Here is a 20,251-nt window from a genome sequence, read left to right as displayed (position 1 = left end):
TCAAATAAGTTCTCACTGAGCCAGCTCTGCACTTGTGCCATGTGGACTCCAGTGGAGCCCTTGATTGACATTACATATCTCAACAGTCATTCAAGGACCCACCCACACTGCCCAGATCTCAGTTACAATGAGATCTTGTGTTCTGCAAGGAATATGTAGCAGAGGCTGCCAATGCTATGCCAGATGGCTCAGGTCCCCCAGCTAGTGGTCATTTGCAGATGGTTCCCTACATGCTGAGGACCTTCTTCATCTTTCTATCTGAGGGTATGACCTGGCTTCAGAAAAGCATTTGATCCACAAGTAGAGGTCAGCCAGAGATTCTGTGAGTTAACAATCTGAAAGCAGATTTCAACTGATTATGGACAGGAGATAGTGGATGAACACCCCAGCTTCCTCACTTCTCAGAAGGGCAAATTTGAGGATGCTCTATACATTCTCCAGGGGTCTCCAATAAAGTTTAGCCCCAGCTGCCCACAGCAATACCCATTTAGGATTTCACTCTTCATTGCCCGCTGTCCCTTCCCAGGCTTGTTCCCTTACTCCTCTAAAGACGTCTGTCTTCTGGTATCACCTCCAAATAAACTAATTGTACCCAAACTTTTGTCTTAAGATTCTGAGTTTTGCAGAGCCTGCCCTAATATCAACGGAAGGAAAATGCACTCATTATAATGTTCAGCTTAAGTGTCAGAGGTATAATTGAGTCTTCTTTCTTGTAGTGCGATGAGTGAGAATTGGCATCTCAGTACTGTTAAGTTTGCTGATGTCATTTTTAGAATTATTACATTAATATCCCTAAGTGATATTTGTTTATATTTTCCTGTTATGTATAAATTTATATTTACTTAAGAAAAGAATTTGGAATGTTCTCTTTTTTATCTATGTTTCATACTAATTGGAATAGCATATAATTATCTTGTCCTTGAAATTTTTTTGGAAGTAGTAGTGAATTTTTTATTAGGAAGGCAAATTGTCAACTGAAACAGCAGAAAATGAACAGTAAAGAAGGAAACCCCCTGTTGCCACAGACACACAAGCCCTCTACCATATCTGACACTGGAGGCATTTCAATTTGTGACCCCCAATCCAGAAATGCCAAATGATTTTTCATTCAATCTAAAACTTCTGGAATCCTACCTACAAAGAATACATGGACATGGAGAAATTGCTTACTGAAAGGAAGCTCCCAAAGAAGAGCAAGGGAGGGAATGTAGAAATTAAAAAGTTATGTAAAACACTCCTTACATTATAATTAACTACATTTTCAAATCTTCACAGTAATAGAAAACAGTCACTTGCAGAACTTGTTCAGATTACTTAAATACCATATAAAGTTTTAGTCTTCTTACATAAATGTTTGGAAGTTACTTATGTTGATGTGAAATGAAGCTATTAATACTTTTCTACAGCAGTAACTGCATACCAGGAAGGCCAAGACAAACACAAATCAAGGAATGCAGTTTTCCCAAAGCTCTAGTGTGAAAAGACTATGGACAGGTCATTCCATACACATGAATGGGTTTCTTTGCTCTAGGAAATCAAAATGGAATAAGGAATGGAGATGTGTACAAAGGTTTCTGGAGGGAAGAAGGATGACACCCTGTATGTAGTTAGTTTTCTATCCCTTCTGCCACATCACATTCTTCTCCTGATGTCCATAATGTGAGGTTGTCTCTAAGCAGCTGCATGATGAGGGTGCTCTCTTTGTATGAGTCTTCATTGAGTGTATTGAGTTCTGCAGTGGCCTCATCAAAAGCTGTTTTAGCTAGTGTGCAGACAAGCTGTGGGTTATTCAGGATCTCACAATAGAACACAGAGAAGTTCAGAGCCAGCCCCAGACCAATTGGGTGAGTGGACTGCATCTCCTTCTTCCTTACATTGAGAGCCTCTTGGTAAGCTCCTTGGGAATGATGTATGCTTTGTTTTTGATCATCACCACATGCAACTTCAGCGAGGTACCAGAAGTAATCTCCCTTCATTTTCAGACAGAAGGCCTTTCTCTCTGGATTAGTTGCATTGGTTATTAAATATGTATCCAACAATTCCAGGACCGTGGTGCACATGGACCAAAGCTCTGACTCCACTTTCTCCTGATAGTCCTTAATCAGCTGCAACTTATTCTCTGAGGTGTCGGTTTTCTGCTCCATGCTTGAGATGACCCTTCAGGTGAACCGGTGGCCCCCGACCACGTTCTTGCAAGCCACTGAGAGCAGGTTGCGCTCCTCATTACCTGTCCTTTAAATTTTAATAGAGCCCCTTATTAACCATCTAGCTAAAGCTCTGAGGGCAGGGTGGGGGATAACAAGCTCATTGAAGATGTTCTTGACTTTTTTCTATGGAAGTTAGCCTCTGTACACTTCATATAAATATTGTAATTAGCTTGGTAAATAATATTTTTTCCTAGGAAATTAACCTATTTTATATAGGTTTTCAGATTTATTTACATGATATAAAATAGTCTTATTGATCTTTTTAAAAAATGTTCTCTTTTCTACTATAAAGGACACATGGACAAAACCAAGGGGGAGGGTGGAGGTGGGGGAGGGAGGTGGGTTCAGCTGGGGTGGGGTAGAGGGATTGGGAGAAAAGTCATACAACTGTGATTGAATAACAATAAAAATTTAAAAAATGTTCTCTTTTAATGATTATGTTGCTATTAGTATTTCTTATTTTATGTATTTGCATTTTCTTCCAACTTTGGTATTGTATTCTCTTTTTTGCCTTGGCTTCTGTGGCTCAGTAGTTGAGCACTGGCTTGTGATTAAAGGGTAACCAGTTAGATTCCCAGTCAGGGCACATACCTGGGTTGCAGACCAGGTCTCCAGGTGGGGGTGGGGCACATGAGAGGCAACCACACATTGATGTTTCTGTCCATCTCTTTCTCCCTTCCTTCCCCTCTCTCTGAAAATAAATAAAATTAAAAAAAAAAACATATTCATTCTGTCTTACTAGTTTCTTTGGGTTTGGGTTTTTTTTTTTTCCTTTTTCTTATTTTTTCCATTTTACTCCCTCACCATCCCTGCTGAAAATCCTACATGTAATCTGCATTTATGTGATTCTGTTCCTGTTCTAGTTGTTTGCTTAGTCCATCTTTGTTTTTGTTTTTAGGGTTGGTTGTTGATAGTTGTGTTTGTCATATATTACTGTTCATAGTTTTTTTATCATCTTTTTCTTTGTTAAGTCCCTTTAACATTTCATATAATAAGGGCTTGGTGAAGATGAACTCCTTTAACTTGACCTTGTCTGGGAAGCACTTTATCTGCCCTTCCTTTCTAAATGATAGCTTTGCTGGATTGAGTAATCTTGGATGTACGTCCTTGCATTTTCATGACTTGGAATACTTCTTTCCAGCCCATTCTTGCTTGTAAGGTTTCTTTTGAGAAATCAGCTGATAGTCTTATGGGAACTCTTTTGTAGCTAATGGTCTCCTTTCCTTTTGCTGCTTTTATGATTCTCTTCTTATCTTTAACCTTCGGCAATGTAATTATAATGTGCCTTGGTGTGTGCTTCCTTGGGTCCAACTTTTTGGGGAATCTCTGAGCTTCTTGGACTTCCTGGAAGTCTATTTCCTTTATCAGATTAGGGAAGTTCTCCTTCATTATGTTTTCAAAAAAGTTTTCAACTTCTTGCTCTTCCTCTTCTCCTGGCACCCTTATGATTTGGATGTTGGAATGTTTAAATTTGTCTCGGAGGATGCTAAGCAAGTATCTCCTCATTTTTTTTGAATACTTGTTTCTTCATTCTGTTTCAGTTTAATGTTTATTTCTTCCTTCTGGTCCAAAATGTTCATCTGAGTCCTGGTTGCCTTCCTGTCACTATTGGTTTGCTTCACATTTTCCTTTATTCCACTTTGCATAGCCTTCACTTTTCCCTCTACTTTATGACCATACTCAGCCATTTCTGTGAGCATCCTGATTAGCAGTGTTTTGAATTCTGCATCTGATAGGTTGACTACCTCATTTTTTTTAAAGATTTTTATTTTTTATTTTTTTATTTTAATTTTGTATTGTTATTCAATTACAGTTGTGTGTCTTTTCTCCCCATCCCTCCACCCTCCCCCTTGATTTTGTCCATGTGTCCTAGATAGTAGTTCCTGTAATCCCCTCTCCTCACTGTCCCCTCCCCACTCCCCCCTGACCATTGTTAGATTGTTCTTAACTTCAATGTCTCCAGTTATATTTTGTTTCCTTTTTTTTCTTCTATTTATTATGTTCCAGTTAAAGGTGAGATCATATGGTATTTGTCCCTCACCACCTGGCTTATTTCACTTAACATAATGCTCTCCAGTTCCATCCATGCTATTGCAAAGGGTATAAGCTCCTTCTTTCTCTCTGCTGCATAGAATTCCATTGTGTAAATATACCATAGTTTTTGGATCCACTCATTGGCTGATGGGGACTTAGGTTGCTTCCAGTACTTGGCTATTGTAAATTGTGCTGCTATGAACATTGGGGTGCACAGGTTCTTTTGGATTGGTGTTTCAGGGTTCTTAGGGTATAATCCCAGCAGCGGAATTGCTGGGTCAAAGGGCAGTTCCATTTTTAGTTTTCTGATGAAATTCCATACTGTTTTCCACAGTGGCCTCACCAGTCTGCATTCCCACCAACAGTGCACTAGGGTTCCCTTTTCTCCACATCCTCTCCAACATTTGTTTGTGGATTTGTTTATGTTGCCCACTCTGACTGGTGTGAGATGGTACCTCATTGTGGTTTTAATTTGCATCTCTCTGATGGTTAGTGATGCTGAGCATCTTTTCATATGTCTCTGGGCCCTCTGTATGTCTTCCTTGGAGAAGTGTCTGTTCAAGTCCTTTGCCCATTTTTTAATTGGGTTGTTTGTCTTCCTGGAGTGGAGTCATGTGAGTTCTTTATATATTTTGGAGATCAGACCCTTGTCTGAGGTATCATTGGCAAATATGTTTTCCCATACTGTTGGTTCTCTTTATAATTTGGTGCTGTTTTCTTTAGCCATGCAGAAGCTTTTTAATTTGATGAGGTCCCATTTTTTTATTCTTTCCTTTAGTCCCTTCCTTTAGGGGACGTGTCTGTGAGGATGTTGCTGAATGGAATGTCTGAGATTTTCCTGCCAATGTTTTCCTCTAGGACTTTTATGGTGTTATGACTTATATTTAAGTCTTTTATCCACCTTGAATTTATTTTTGTGTATGGTGTAAGTTGGTGGTGGGGTTTCATTTTTTTGCATGTACCTGTCCAAATCTCTCAACACCATCTGTTGAAGAGGCGGTTTTTGCTCCATTTTATGCTTCTGCCTCCTTTGTCAAATATTAATTGACCATAAAGACTTGAGTTTATTTCTGGGCTCTCCTTTCTCTTCCACTGGTCTATGTGCGTGTTTTTATGCCAGTATCAGACTGTTTTCATTACAGTGGCCTTGGAATACAGTTTGATATCAGGTATTGTGATCTCTCCTGCTTTGTTCTTCTTTCTCAAAATTGTTGCAGCTATTCGAGGTCGTTTATGGTTCCATATAAATTTCTGGAATGTTTCTTCTCTATCTGTGAAATATGTCATGGGTACTCTAATAGGGATTGCATTGAATCTATAAATCTCTTTGGGTAGTATGGCCATTTTGATATTGTTAATTCTTCCAATCCATGAGCATGGTACATGCTTCCATTTGTTTGTGTCTTCCTTAATTTCTTTCTTCAGTAGGTTGGCTACCTCTTCATCACTAAGTTGTATTTTTTCTGGAGCTTTGATCTGTTCTTTCATTTGGAATATACATATATGTATACAAATATATATAATATATATTTATACATTTACATATAATGTATAATATATAATGTATATAATATATATTATAACATATTATGTATTATATAATATTATAATATATAGTATATATAATTATACATAATATATATTATATATATTAGTCTCAGCACACCTTTCTTTTCTTTTTCTGTGTTCTTAAGATAGAAACTTAGATTGATTTGAGACTCTCCCTTTTCTAAAATTTGCAATTAGTGCTAGAAATATTCCTCTGAGAACTAGAGCTTAGTCTTAGATATTTTGATAAGTTGTATATACATTTTCAATCAGTTCTGTATATTTTTTTAACTTCTTTTTAGACTTCCTCTTTCATCCGTGGTTTGTGTTGCTAAGAAATGTGCTGCTTAATTTTCACATGTTTTGAGATTTTGCTGTTATCTTTCTATACTAATTTCTAGCTTGTTTCTCCAATGGTGAGAGAACATACATTTTGTCATTTAATTTCTTTCAAATTTGTTGAGGTTTGTTTTATGGACTAATATAGTCAATCTTGACATATATTCTTTGAGCACTTGAAAAGAATATTTATTCTGCTACTTTTATGTGGGTGTTCTATAAATGTCAATGTGCATATGTCAAAATATTGATCGATGATGTTGAGTTCTATACTCTTGCTGAAATTTTGTCTAATTGTTCTATCAAATCCTGAGAGAGAGGTTTTGAAGTCTCCAACTATAATTGTGGATATTTCTATTTCTCCTTTCAGTTATATCATTTGTTGCTTCACATACTTTTTAGTTTCATTGTTTGGTGCATCACACTTACAATTGTTATGTCTTCTTGGTAATTTGACTATTTTATTATTAAACAATGTCCCTTTCTCTGGTAATTTTTTTTGCTTTGATGCCAACTTTATCTGTTATTAATATAATTACTCCTGTTTTCATTTTTCTTTGATTATTGCTTACATGTTATATTATTTTCCATCCTTTTACTTTCAGCTTATTTGGGCATGTGTGTGCATATGAACATATATTTTTGAAAAGATTTTGTTTATATCAGTAGCCAGAGGCGAGGGGGGAAGGGACAGTGGGGGAAAGGGTTTTCAGTAACTACTATAAAGGACACATGGAGAAAAGCAGGGGGGAGGGTGGAAGCAAGGGAGAGAGGTGGGATTGGCTGGGGTGGGGAGGAGTTGTGGGGGGAAATGCAGACAACTGTAATTGAACAACAATAAAGTAATTAAAAAAAAGAAAAAAGATTTTATTCATTTACTTTTATAGAGAGGAGAAGGGAGAGAAAAGAGAGGGAGAGAAACATCAATGTGTGGTTGCTTCTTACGTGCCCCTTACTGGGGACCTGGCCTGCAACCCAATTGTGTGCCCTGACTGGGAAACGAACCAGTGACCCTTTGGTATGCAGGCTCATGCTCAATCCACTGAGATACACCAGCCAGGACTGGTCATATATTTGAAGAGAGGTTTTCCTAAAGAGCATATAGTAGTTGTGTAATGTTTTCAGTTTATTTTTAATTCACTTTGCCACTGTCAATATTTTTACCAGTGTAGTAATTAGATGATTTACATTTAATAAAATTTTTGGCATATTGGAGTTTTTCTGACATTTACTTTTGTTTCCTGTTCTATGTTTTGCTTCATTGTTTTCTTGCTTTGTGTAGCTTGAAAAAAATTTAGAAATTCATCCTTTTTATTGATTGATTGATTGATTTTTGTCTAATAAAATTGTACACTTGAAACCTTTATTAATTTATTACATCACATCACCTCTATAAATTCAATACACAATAAATAAATAAAAACTTCTCGACATGTTTCTTTGGTTTTTGTTCCGGAGTCCAAACACCAAAACCTGAGGTAAAATAGCTATCCCCCAAAACACATTGTCTTTCAAAAAAACACAAAACACAAACATAAAGCCCACTGGAACTCTTGAGAATAAATGTCATCATCAGTGAATTGAAGTCAGAAATCTCTAAGGTCAATTCCTACAATTCTGCCACCTTTGAGAAGAGGAGGCATTTCCCTTGTATTCCACACTGGGTTTCTCAGGCTAATCACATCTGATCAGCCACAGCCATCCCTAATTGAGAGCAGCACCAGTCCTCTCAGAAACACAGGTATTGTGCACTCATTGAGGTCTTCCAGACCCCTGGGAGTTTATTTCCTCTTTTGGGAAATGGAATCATGCATTTCTATTTCTCAAGTGTATGTTGAGAATATTTGTTTATCTGCCACTTGGACAATGAAGTCTGTATTATAGTGGCATACTGCACAATATTTGGGGATGTGCTCATCAACATACTAGGACTCATCCTTGGTCCAGGATAGACATAGTGCTGTGTCCACTGCTCCACAATGGCCCTTTGGATAAAATCGTTACCATGTAATTTGGCCATATGTTGTCTTTTTGGTAGGAAAATGCCCCCAGGTTGTGAACATCTTGTTTATTTATTTATTTATTTTTAAATATCAATATATTAAAATATTTTTATTGTTGTTCAGTACAGCTTTCTGCCTTTTCCCCCATGCCTCCCCATCACCCCAGCCCTCCACACCTCCCTCCCCTGTTTCTACTACCGTTGTTACCATCCAAGTGTACTTTATAATTGCTCCTGCAAGCCCCTCACCACTTTCCCCCTTTATCCTCTGCTCTCCCCTCTGATCACTGTCAATCTGCTCTTAACTTCAATGTCTTTCGTTATATTTTGCTTTCTTGTTCATTTTGTTCAGTAGGTTCTTGTTACAGGTGAGATCATATGGTATCTGCCTTTCACCACCTGGCTTATTTCACTTAGCATAATGCTCTCCATTTCCATCCATACTGTCACAAAGGGTAGGAACTCCTTCTTTCTTTCTGTTGTGTAAAACTCCATTATGTAAATGTACCATAGTTTTTTGATCCATTCATTTACTAATGGGCAGGTAGGTGACTTCCAGCACTTGGCTATAGTAAATCGTGCTGCTATGAACATTGAGGTGCATAGGTTTTTTTGAATTGGTGTTTCAGTGTTCTTGGGATATAATCCTAGCTGTGGAATTGCCAGGTAAAAGGAAGTTCCATTTTTAGTTTTTGGAGGAAATTCTACCTTGTTTTCCACAGTGGCTGCACCAGTCGACATTCCCACCAACAGTGGACTAGGGTTCCCTTTTCTCCACATCCTCTCCAACACTTGTTGTTTATTGATTGTTTCTCATTTAGCATTCTTTCTGAGGCTTCTTCCTTTCCTTTCATTTGGGGGTTGTTTCTTTGTCTTCCCATTGTTTGTGAGACTCTTCTTGCTAGCCTCTGCTTCTTAAATTGATCTTTTCTAACTCCCTGGGTTTCTGGTGTGAACTTCTATGGTAGAATGCCAGTGGGATTCAGTGGTGCCATCTCTTTAATCTCCTGAGCTTGCTGGTTTGGGCTGTTGTTTGTGTTGGCTCTCTGTATGTCTTTGGATTTTGATTGTTGTTGGGTCTTTCTTTGATGGGTGCTTCCCTTGAGCTGGTTAATTGTGGGTCACTCCTTGCACCACATCTTGTATTCTGTTGTGCAGATGTGGACAGGTTGTGTTGAAGCTGATTCTTCTGTGTGTACAAGGTTTTGAGGCTTCTCTCGCTCTTGTTCAGTTGTTTGTTCTGAGTAATTTCTCCACTATTTAGTTGTATTTCCAGATCAGTTCTGGATTGAGGTTAGTGTGGCTTCCACTCCCTTCTTCACCTTCTTCCATTGTTATCTCTTTGTGGTTCCTTTGTTGGAGGGTTTCCTCTTCCAGCAGGTGTACTGGTGTTCACCGCTCCCACCTTGCAAGTTCTCTGGAGTAGCAAAGAGAAATTTGTCTCACTGTCTTGGTTATTAGGATGACCCCTGTTTGGGTCTAACACAGGTCTTTTCAGAGCTCCAGGTTTTATTGTCTCACCTGTGGGAAAAGGAGAAAAAAAGAAAAAAAAATAAAAAGGGAAGGAAGGAAAAAGGAATAGAAAAGGAAAGGAAGGAAGGAAGAAGGAATTAAAAAAAACCTCTTCTGCTGGCTTTAAATGGGTCAGGTCAGGTCAGCTGGTCTTCATGTCTGTTAAATGGGAGAGGGTGGGTGGAGGGATTGGTTTCACTTTACTCCCTTCCTGAGCCACACTCTTCGCTGTTGTCCAGCCTCCAGTCCAGTTCCTCAGGGTCCTTCTGCCCCCCAGTAGGCCTTTAGTCCACCAGTTGTGCTGTCCTTGAGATGCACCAAGTAGGGGCTACTGACACTCCCCCTTCTTGCTCTTTGCTGTCCTAGATGCTAGGTGTCTCAGTTCTCTTTCAGGGTAGTTCAGCCCCCTACTGAGTCAAATCTTTTCGGGGACTGCAGTCTTCCTTAGCCCCAGAGCTTCCCTCTGCTGGGCATTCTGTCTTCCTCCTAGAGAGCTAGTAGGCCCTGCAGGGCTCTGTGCGCATGGGCTAGGTGGGAGACAGCCAGGCCATTGATCGGGGTGCGCAACCACCCAGGGCTTCAGGTGTGGGCACCGAGGCTGCTGATTGGGGTGCGCTCCAACTGGGAGCTTTGGGTATGTGTGCCTGGGCAGCTTGGCCGCTGATCTGGGTGCACACCTACCTGGGCTTTTGGTGCATGCTGGGGCTGCTTATCTGGTGTTCACAGTCCAGGGGCTGAGGGACTGGGGGTGCAAGAGGCTGTGGGTGCTGCAGAGACTTCTCTAAATAGCTGCTGAGTGCCTCTATTTTCTTTTTCTTTTTGAGAAATTCTTCCTATTCAAGCCCCCTGGTCCAAACAAGTACCTGGCCTCTCACACAGCCCAGCCTGGCTCTCTCCCAAGAATATTGGATCAGACCCTTCTGCCCTGGCAGGGGGCTTCACCCACCCTGGTCCCTATGCTGGTCCCAGGGACCTTATTGTCCTTAAGCACTCTTCATACCATCTGATTTTTCAATGTCCTCTACAGTTTTTGGTCTCCGATCCTCATATATGCTGGAATACCATTGACTGTTCTCTCTGTTCCTCAGATCAGCTAGGCGTTTCACTGGTGCTGAGGGGAAGTGGACTCTGCTCCCACCTATCTCACTGCCATCTTTCCCGGAAGTTGTATTTTTAATTTTCTACCTTTTACTTCACTTGTGTTCCAATACCACACTGCTCTAGGTCCTGTACTTCCTATTCTTGTTATTCAGATCACATAGATTCTGTCATATGATAGTTGCTCCATTACTATTGTAAATAATTGCTGTTCTATACAATTATAAATACTGCACAGCACCCATCCCAGATCTTAAATCACTTCACTGTTTCTGGAACTTTATTACTGTTTTGGTTAACTGTATTCTCACACACATTACACCTATTTTCTATCCTTACTCTCACTTTACCTCATAATCTGACCTCCCACAAGCTCATTGCTTTCTAGATCTAACTCACAATCCCTCCCCCTCCAAGTGTCTTATATTTTTTCCACCCTTTCTAAAAAGTAGCTAGTTGTATTAAAGGAAAGGAAGGAAGAAGGGATAAAAAAAAGAAAGAAGGACAGAAAGGAAGAAGGAATTAAAAAAAAAGTCTTCTGCTGGCTTTAAACTGGTCAGGTCAGTTCTGCTGGTCTTCCTGTCTGTGAAATGGGAGGGGGTGGGTAAAGGGATTGGTTTCACTTTTCTCTCTTCCTGTGCCACACTTTTCTAATGTTAACATGGTTAACACTATATATATCCAAAGGATTTCCTATCTTTTCTCTACAGGTTGGAACTTTAAATACCATAGAATACATTCCCACTGTTTTAAACCATTTGGCACTCTCCCTCCAAATAATCACAAAAAAGAGCAGATGGGAGCTGTGAGCACCAGGATACCTGCTGGAAGAGGTACCCACCAAAAAAGGAACAACCAAGAGATGACAATGGAAGGTGAAGGAAGGAGTGCAAGCCACACTAACTTCAATGCAGGACCAATCTGGAAATACAACTAAAAGGTGGAGAAATTACCCAGAAAAAACAACAGAACAAGAGTGAGAGAGAAGAACCAGCTTCAACACAACCTGTCCACACCTGGACAACAGAATACTAGACGTGGTGGACAGAGGGAACCTAAGTTAACCAGCTGATGAGAAGAACCTACCAAAGAAAGACCCAACAAAAATCGAAGCCTAAAGACATCCAGAGAGTCAACACAAACAACAACCCAAACCAGCAAGCTCAGGAGATCAAGGACACTGCACCACTGAATCTCACAGGTATTCTACCATAGAAGATCACACCATAAACCCAGGGAGTCAGAAAAGATCAATTTAAGAGGGAGAGGCTAACAAGAAGAGTCTCACAAACAATGGGAAGACAAAGAAACAATCCCCAAATGAAAGCAAAGGAGGAAGACTCAGAAACAATGCTAAATGGAAAAGAGACACGTTAACTCTAAGATATTGAGTTCAAAGCAATGGTTAACAAGAAGCTCAATGAGCAACAGAAAACTACCAAAAACTACAGGGAAACTACAATGAACACACTGCAAACTATATCACCATGAAAAAGGAAATAAAAACTATCAACAAAGGTCAACAAGAAATGAAGAATACAATTTCTGAAATGAAGAACACAGTAGAAGGAATCAAAAGCAGGCTAGATGAAGCAGAGGATCACATCAGCAAGCCAATAAGACAAGGTCGAAAAAAAACCCCAGAAAGAGCAAGAAAAGTAGAAAAAAAAACGCAGAAAGAGAAAGAATAGTTAAAGAGGCTGAGAAAGAATGAAGAGGGGTTAAGGGAAATGCAGGACAACATGAAACATAATAATATCTGTATAATAGGGATACCAGAAGGAAAAGAAGAAGAGCAAGGGTTAGAAAACCTGTTTTAAAAAGTCATGATGGAAAACTTCACTAATTTGATCAGAGAAAAAGTCACACAAATACAGGAACACACAGAGTCCCAATGAAGAAGAACCCAAAGAGGCCTACTTCAAGACACATCATGATTTAAATAGCAAAATTCCAAGCCAAAGAGAGAATCTTAAAGGCATCAAGAAAAAAAAACAGGAAGTAACATACAAGGGAAACCCTATAAGACTAGCAGCTGACGTCTCAATGGATATGCTCCAAGCAGGAAGGGGATGGCAAGAAATATTCCAAGTATTGATAATCTAGGGCCTGCAACCAATACTACTCTATACAGTAAGTCCCCAATTAAATTGGAAGGCCAAATAAGGAGCTTTCTGGACAAAATAAACCTCAAAGAATACATGTCCTCCAAACCAGCTCTGCAAGAGAGGTTAAAAGGTCTGCTTTAAGAACAGGAAGAAAAACAGTGACAGAGAGAGAAACACAGGTACAAAAAAAAAGGGCAATAAATAAATACCTAATAATACCAACTTTACACATAAATGTATTAAATGCCCCAATCAAAAGGCTTGGAATAGCTGAACAGATAAGAAATAACGACACACACATATGCTGCCTACAGGAGACCCACCTCAGGACAAAAGACCAACATGGGCTGAAACTGAAAGGCTGGAAAGAAATTTTCCAAGCAAGCGGACAGGAAAAAAAAAAAAGCCAGGGTAGCAATACTCATATCAGACAAAATAGACTTCAAAAGAAGGGCCATAAAGATAGACCCAGAAGGTCACTTCATAATACTCAAGGGAAGAATCCATCAAGAACACATTAAAATTGTAAATATATATATGCCCAACATGGAAGCACCCATACACATAAAGAAAATCTTAGAGTACTTCAAAAAAGACATTGAGATTAAAACAAGTATAGTAGGTGATTTTAACACTAAACTGTCAAAAATGGAAAGATTTTCCAAACAAAATATCAACAAAGACATTGTGGCATTGAACAATGCCCTAGATGAAATGGACTTAACTCATATATAGAGAGCTTTTCATCCCAAAGAAAAAAGATATATATTCTTTAAAATTCACATGGAACATTTTCAAAGATAGACCACATGATAGGACACAAAGCAAGCCTCAACAAATTCAAGAAAATTGGTATCATATCAGGCATTTTCTCTGGCCACAAGGGACTGAAACTACAAACCAACCCCAAAGGAAAAAAAAAAGCAAAACACTTAAAATCATGGAGACTGAATGGCATGCTATTAAACAATGAATGGGTCAAGAATGAGATTAGGGAAGAAATCAAAAACTTTCTGGAAACAAATGAAAATGAACTCACAACAACCCAAAACCTATGGGACACAGCAAAGGCAGTCCTGAGAGGGAAGTTCATAGCAATACAGGCCTACCTTAAAAAGATAGAAACATTTCAAACAAACAACCTAACCCTACACCTACAAGAACTCGAGGAACAACAACAAAGACAGCCCAGAGCAAGCAGAAGGAAGGAAATAACCAAGATCAGAGCAGAGTTAAGTGACATAGAGACTAAAAGCACAATTCTAAGGATCAATGAATCCAGGAGCTGGTTCTTTGAAAAGATAAACAAAATCGACAAGCCTTTAAGTCGGCTCATCAAGAAGAAAAGAGAGAGGATCCAACTAAACACAATTAAAAATGAAAGAGGAGAGATTACAACTGATACCGCAGAAATACAAAGGATTGTAAGAAATTACTACGAAGAACTGTATGCTAAGAAATTTGAAAACCTAGGTGAAATGGACACATTTCCAGAAAAATATAATCATCCAAAACCGAATGAAGAAGAAGCAGAAAACCTGAACAGACCAATAACAGCAGATGAAATTGAAGCAGTCATCAAAAAACTCCCAACACACAAAAGCCCTGGACCAGATGGTTTCACAGGAGAATTCTACACAGCATTTAAGGAAGAGCTAACCCCTATCCTTCACAGACTATTCAAAAAAATCCAAACTGATGGAAAACTCCCAAACTCTTTTTATGAAGCCAGCATCATCCTAATCCCAAAACCAAATAAAGACATAACAAAGAAAGAAAAGTTCAGGCCAATATCACTGATGAACATAGATGCTAAAATTCTCATCCAAACATTAGCAATCTGCATCCAGCAATATATTAAAAAGATCATCCACCATGACCAAGTGGGATTCATCCCAGGGATTCAAGGATGGTACAATATGCACAATTTGATGAACATAATACATCTTCACTTGTGTGGTTACTTGGGTTGAGTTCTGGCATAGTCTCAAAACCACCACTGGTCTTGTTGGTTCTAGGCCAATTGGGTGGGGTTCAGGTGCAGGTCCATGTCAGACATTGTGTGTAATCAGCCTTGGGCTACCTGTCTTAAGTGACCACACTGTTCACTTTGTGTGTGTGTGTGCTTCTACTAGGACTGTGTGTGCATGAGAGGGTCAAATCTGTGTATAAGGATTGGTTTCCCTCATCTTAGAGCTAGAGACAGATTTATAAGAGGACTGAGGCTCCCTGAGATATATTTCCCAGTGAGTCATCTACTTGGGTGTCACAAAGTCAGGTACTTAATAAGAGGCAAGTTGTACTGCTTAAAAACCTAACTACTCACTCTCTGCCACAGTCTTCAAACCTAGTTCCTCCTTGAAGGGCTCACTGCAAGTTCAGGATGGGTGCATCCCATCATCTTCTCTGCAAGAGCAAATTCAGCTCAGGGGAATATATCAAAATAGTCTTCTAGTAAGGTGATGCTGGCCCTCAGGAGGGAGCTAAAATTTTTTTCCTGGTCCCAGACAGTAGCCTCTGATTGTCTCACACTTTGAATGTCCCAGCTCTGAGCTGCTCTCCCTTCCCCTTGTGAAACTGTTCCTAGCAGGGCTGAGCAAAGCAGTCTCCCATTGGAGGTGGTGTCCCCTGCCTATAGGAATGGGGTGGGCATCTCTTCACATTCCCAGGGTAACATGGGCTAAACATGAAGGGGAAATTAGATCCCCTGCCTCCACAATGTAGCCACTGACTTTATCACTTGCTCATCTGGTTCCTGGACAAAAGCTTCCCTGGAAAACACAGACTGAATGTCCCAGCTCTGTATGGCCCTATGATCCCCCTGTACCACCAAACTCAGGAAGACAGGGCTAGCCAAGTCATTCAACAGGTTGGGTGAGAGGTGCTAGCTGTGCATTTGTGATGTGGGAGACCGGCCCTCTTTTCCAAGGTATACGGTTTAGTCATTGTCTGAGTCTCACCTTAAAGTCTCTCCAGAAAAAGAGGGCTCCTTAAAGTCACTGCTAACAGTGGCCAGCAGAATCCTCCACAGGAATGGAGTATGGCAGCATGGCCTTGCCATCAGTCAGATATCAGACAGTGCACTCCCCAGGCTGGTGCTGTAGCAATAGGAGTCCTTGTCCCTGGTAAAGTGGCATCTGGATCTCTCAGGTGACAGGATTCCCACTGATTTTCACCAAGAGATGCTATGTGGGCTTCTTTTCCTGTCTCTGTTGCTCTGTGTTGGGGATTCCTGTATGAATTTGATACCCCACATTTCATGTAGAGGGAGTTTTGCAGTGCAATATCTTTCTGGCTTCTCAGCTGCTGCCACACCTGAATACAAGGATAGCTCTTTCCATGTCTTCACTACTCTTACTAGTATCTATGTGGATTCTTCTGTAAATCCTTGGTTATTAAATTTTAGTTTATCTAGACTTCAGTTAGTTATTCAAGTTAACTTTCTATAATTTAACTCTAAATCTGATTTGGGGTAGCTTCCACCTACTCTGAAGCTATCTTGCAATCTCCTGAACTTTGATTTTCAATAAGCTTCATAGCAATATATCTAGTTTATAATTTTGCTCTGAAATAGAGTTGTATATCAGGATAACTGGAAACCTTGGGGTTGATGGCTAGGTTTAAGAACTAAGGCCACTGAGGACTGTACCTGTGTGTGGAATGAATTTATTCTCAGGGGAAAAACATCACATCCAGGAGCCCAGGCTTGGTTTTGGAAGCTGGCTGGAGTTTGAAAAGAGGAGCAAGTTTTTCTTCAACAGTTGACTGTAGGTTAACTTAGAATGTCTAATGATAGGGGCCAGAAAACCTGGGTAAATTCTGGAGAAATGGAGGAAAAGAGAGTCAAATCAAGTGAGATATATATGGTAAAGTCTGACACCACATGGTGAGTCTTCCCCATGTGGATGAGAAACAGAACAAGGCTCACAACAGTTATATTCCCATGGTGACGTTGAGCAAGATTATGACCTTTAGAGCAATCTGGGAGTCAACTCCAGTCTTCTTGTCAGCACATAAAAAGGGCCAGGAGACAGCCAGGCCTGGCCCTTTTGTCAGCATGCACTCAATACCCTTTACAGATGGGAAGATGGGTACCGGGGAAGGACTGAGTTCCCAGGCTTTTGGTTTTTGTTTTTGTTCCTGATGAATATAAACCAGAGAATCCAGGTTGCTTTGTTTTCATTTTATTGCTGTTGTGGTAGCCTGGGTGTGAGGCAATATAGGGTCCATTATATGTTTCCATCTTTTCCTTGTTCAGCAGGATGTGACCATTTCAAAATTCTATTCAGGGAGAGAAATATTTTCACCCAGACTCTTTTTCTTCTCCTCCTCCTCTTCTTGCTCCTTCTACTTCTTATCATTATTATTTTCTGCACATGGAATTTCTAACACTTGGATTGCTAGTACTTTTCCAAATAGATATTAGACAATTTAGGAAGACAATTTTCAGAATAATAAAAAACCCCTAAAAAATCAACCCTATAAACCAATTTGGAATACCATCCTCTGAAGGAAAGAGCCAAATATATTGGGCTGGCCAAAAAGTTTGTTTAGATTTTTTTCCATAAAATGGCTCTAGTGGTGCTTAGTTGTCTTTAACTTCATTTGAAACAATTTTGTTAGATTGTATTGTGACAGCTGTCATATCATTATGCATAAAAGAAACATCAAAATTGGTGAATTTTTGTGCAACCATTTTAATATTGAAGATGAAAGAAAATACACAACATTTTTGGTGTATTATGCTTTATTATTTCAAGAAAGGTAAACGCACAACTGAAACGCCAAAAAAAAATTTGTGCAGTGTATGGAGAAGGTGTTGTGACTGATCAAATATGTCAAAAGCAGTCTGCAAAGTTTCTTGGTACTACTCACATATTGGCCAAATAATTATTTGTTATGGGGCTATCTTATTCATTGGAAGATGTTTAGCAGCACCCCTGACCTCTGCCCACTAGAAGCCAGTAGCAGGAGAGAGCTGATATACTCAAAATAATCCAAATCAATAAAGTTATTGGTGAAAATGAAAAATGTGTCCCTTATTTTATGGAAAAGACTAAATGTATTTTTTAGCCAACCAAATATTTACTCCGAGTTACATAAATAGAAACATAACACGTTCTCACTCAAGATGATTCTACTTCTGAAATTATGAACCCAATGTACCACCCTTTAACAAACCATCTCTCAACTTTTTCTCCTCAACTTTTTGTATGTTTTGTGCTCTCATTGAGGTCTCTGGTCACTTTTTATTTTGGATTTCCCTTCCTGAAAATGTCTTTGGACTCTTCCTATGTTACCTAAATTGCATCACAAGGTTGATCATTTAAATAGATAAGTCATAAACACTTTTGATTTCCTAGTACATCTTTTCTTCTATTCCATGAAAATCTATATCTTGAGTTAGTTAGTAGAGCCACTAATTTTGGAGAAAATTCCACAACTGTGCAGATTAGAACCATAAAATCATCCCCAAATTCAGTGGGTTGTCTAAAGCTATCTGCCCACTGGTTCATCTTTTCTTATTATATCCATTCTTTATTTCTAAATATTTATCTTTTTGCTCCTAGTCCTCTAATCAACCATGTTCAATCCATTCTCAGTGTTAAACCCTGAATCTGAATTAATTAAGGAGTTGAGGCAGTCAGATATTAACTCCATCAACTTCCAAATCAGGTACTTTAAATCCGATTCATAGTCCACCCACCCTTGCCTTATTTCCTCTGGTTTTGGAGGATGGGGTACTCTTTCCTTCTCTGATTATTGGCCAATACCCCCACCACTTTCCTTGGTATCACTGGTCCGCCATGACATTGCTGTGACATATTAAATGTCAATGGTCACCTTGCAGATGACTCCTAAATGGCTACAAGAATTAAGGACTGCAACTCTAAAATGTAATGACACTATAATCTACCTCTGTGGACCAGAATTACACAGTCACTGCATCCCTGGGAAAGGCAGGAGTCAATGACTTTATGCCAGATAAGAAGCTCACCATCAAATGTTCCTATCCACGGAAAGATCATCTCCATTCCTAGCCTTCTGCTCTATCTTCTTCCCACCTCACTTTTGGAAAACACTGCTTGCCCTTGCCCCAACTTTCCTATGGAAATGAATTCAGTTATTAATCAACACTACAGTGTAACGATCCCCACATCTTCATCAGGTTGTTCTGTGAAATGTTTAATCATCATATGCCATGTACTGCCCCTCAAAAAAAAATCAATCTTCACACACAGTAGGAAAAGAGGACCACCCAAGAAAAATAAACACAAATAACAAGGACATCATTAAACAAATGATACAATTAGTGATTTGCTTTAAAAAAACTTCTTCACTTTAGAAAATAAATTAATGGAATACAAGGCCTAATTTGAATGCTTAGAGAGTAAATTCATTTAAATATAAATATTCTCAGGTAGGGATTAATTATTTTATTTTATTTTATTCTTGTTCAAATACAGTTGTCTGCATTTTACCCCCACCATTCCCGCCTTCCCCAGCCATCCCTACCTGCCTCCCCTGATCCATATAATCAGAGGGAGGGGATAAAGGGGGGCAATTTTTTTTAAAGTGAGGCTTTTTGATATCTGAACCCAAGCCTTTACCACTGCAAAAGAAAAATATCTGGAAACTGGACAGATGCCAGGAGGTTGCTTTAAAAATAACAGACTAACTTATTTTGAAATAAAAAGGATAGCCCCAAAAGAGCAGAAAATGTGGAGAGTAGATAGAAGGTGGAAAGAAAAACACCGTGAAAATATATTTGAATAAAGCTGAGAGCTGGATAATTGAGCAAAGCTTGATAAAGAACAGGCCCTGTCAGATTAATTGGCAGAGGAGGGTGAGTTAATGTGGGTGTAACTTTAATAATAAGATAATGGAGTCCTTCAGATAAAATTGCTAAGACACAAAATCCTGCTTAGGAGCTGCAAATGAACGTTGAATAGGAGAGCTGAGATGGAACACAGTTTTTCTCTTGTAACCAATAAAATATATTAAACTTATATTGATGATGGTAATGTCTTATGTTTTTATAGTTGATTGTATTTTATTTTTTTCACATTTTGTTATTGTTGTTCAAGTACAGTTGTCTCCATTTTCCACCCACCACTCCCCACCACCCCACCCATCCCCACTTCCCACCCTTGGTCCTACCCCCCTTTGGCTTTGTCCATGTGTCCTTTATATATGTTCCTAGCAGTATTTTAAGATCATACAGATAAGGATACAGGTTGTGGTGTGGAGTGGTGGAAGGATGCCTAGATTGAGAGTGGTGCAACTTCTTCATGCAACTTACCCACTGAGCAGTGTGCACAGGTTTCCTCTCCAATCTGGCCTCAGCTTATTCACCTGTGACATAAGCAGCTGGAACTTAGGGAACTTGAACAAAGGTACAT

The 20,251-nt window shown here is 39.3% G+C and overlaps 1 pseudogene; it reads right to left on the bottom strand.

The window, feature by feature from the left end:
* Positions 1–1,607: 1,607 nt before the first annotated feature.
* On the bottom strand, positions 1,608–15,909 carry LOC112319454 (14-3-3 protein theta pseudogene; annotated as a pseudogene).
* Between the last annotated feature and the right edge of the window lie 4,342 nt (positions 15,910–20,251).

The sequence above is a fragment of the Desmodus rotundus genome, chromosome 6, assembly GCF_022682495.2.
Source record: "Desmodus rotundus isolate HL8 chromosome 6, HLdesRot8A.1, whole genome shotgun sequence".
Classification (NCBI taxonomy): Eukaryota; Metazoa; Chordata; class Mammalia; order Chiroptera; family Phyllostomidae; genus Desmodus; species Desmodus rotundus.
Note: the sequence above shows the minus strand (reverse complement) of the source record. Positions and strands in the feature narration are given on the sequence as shown.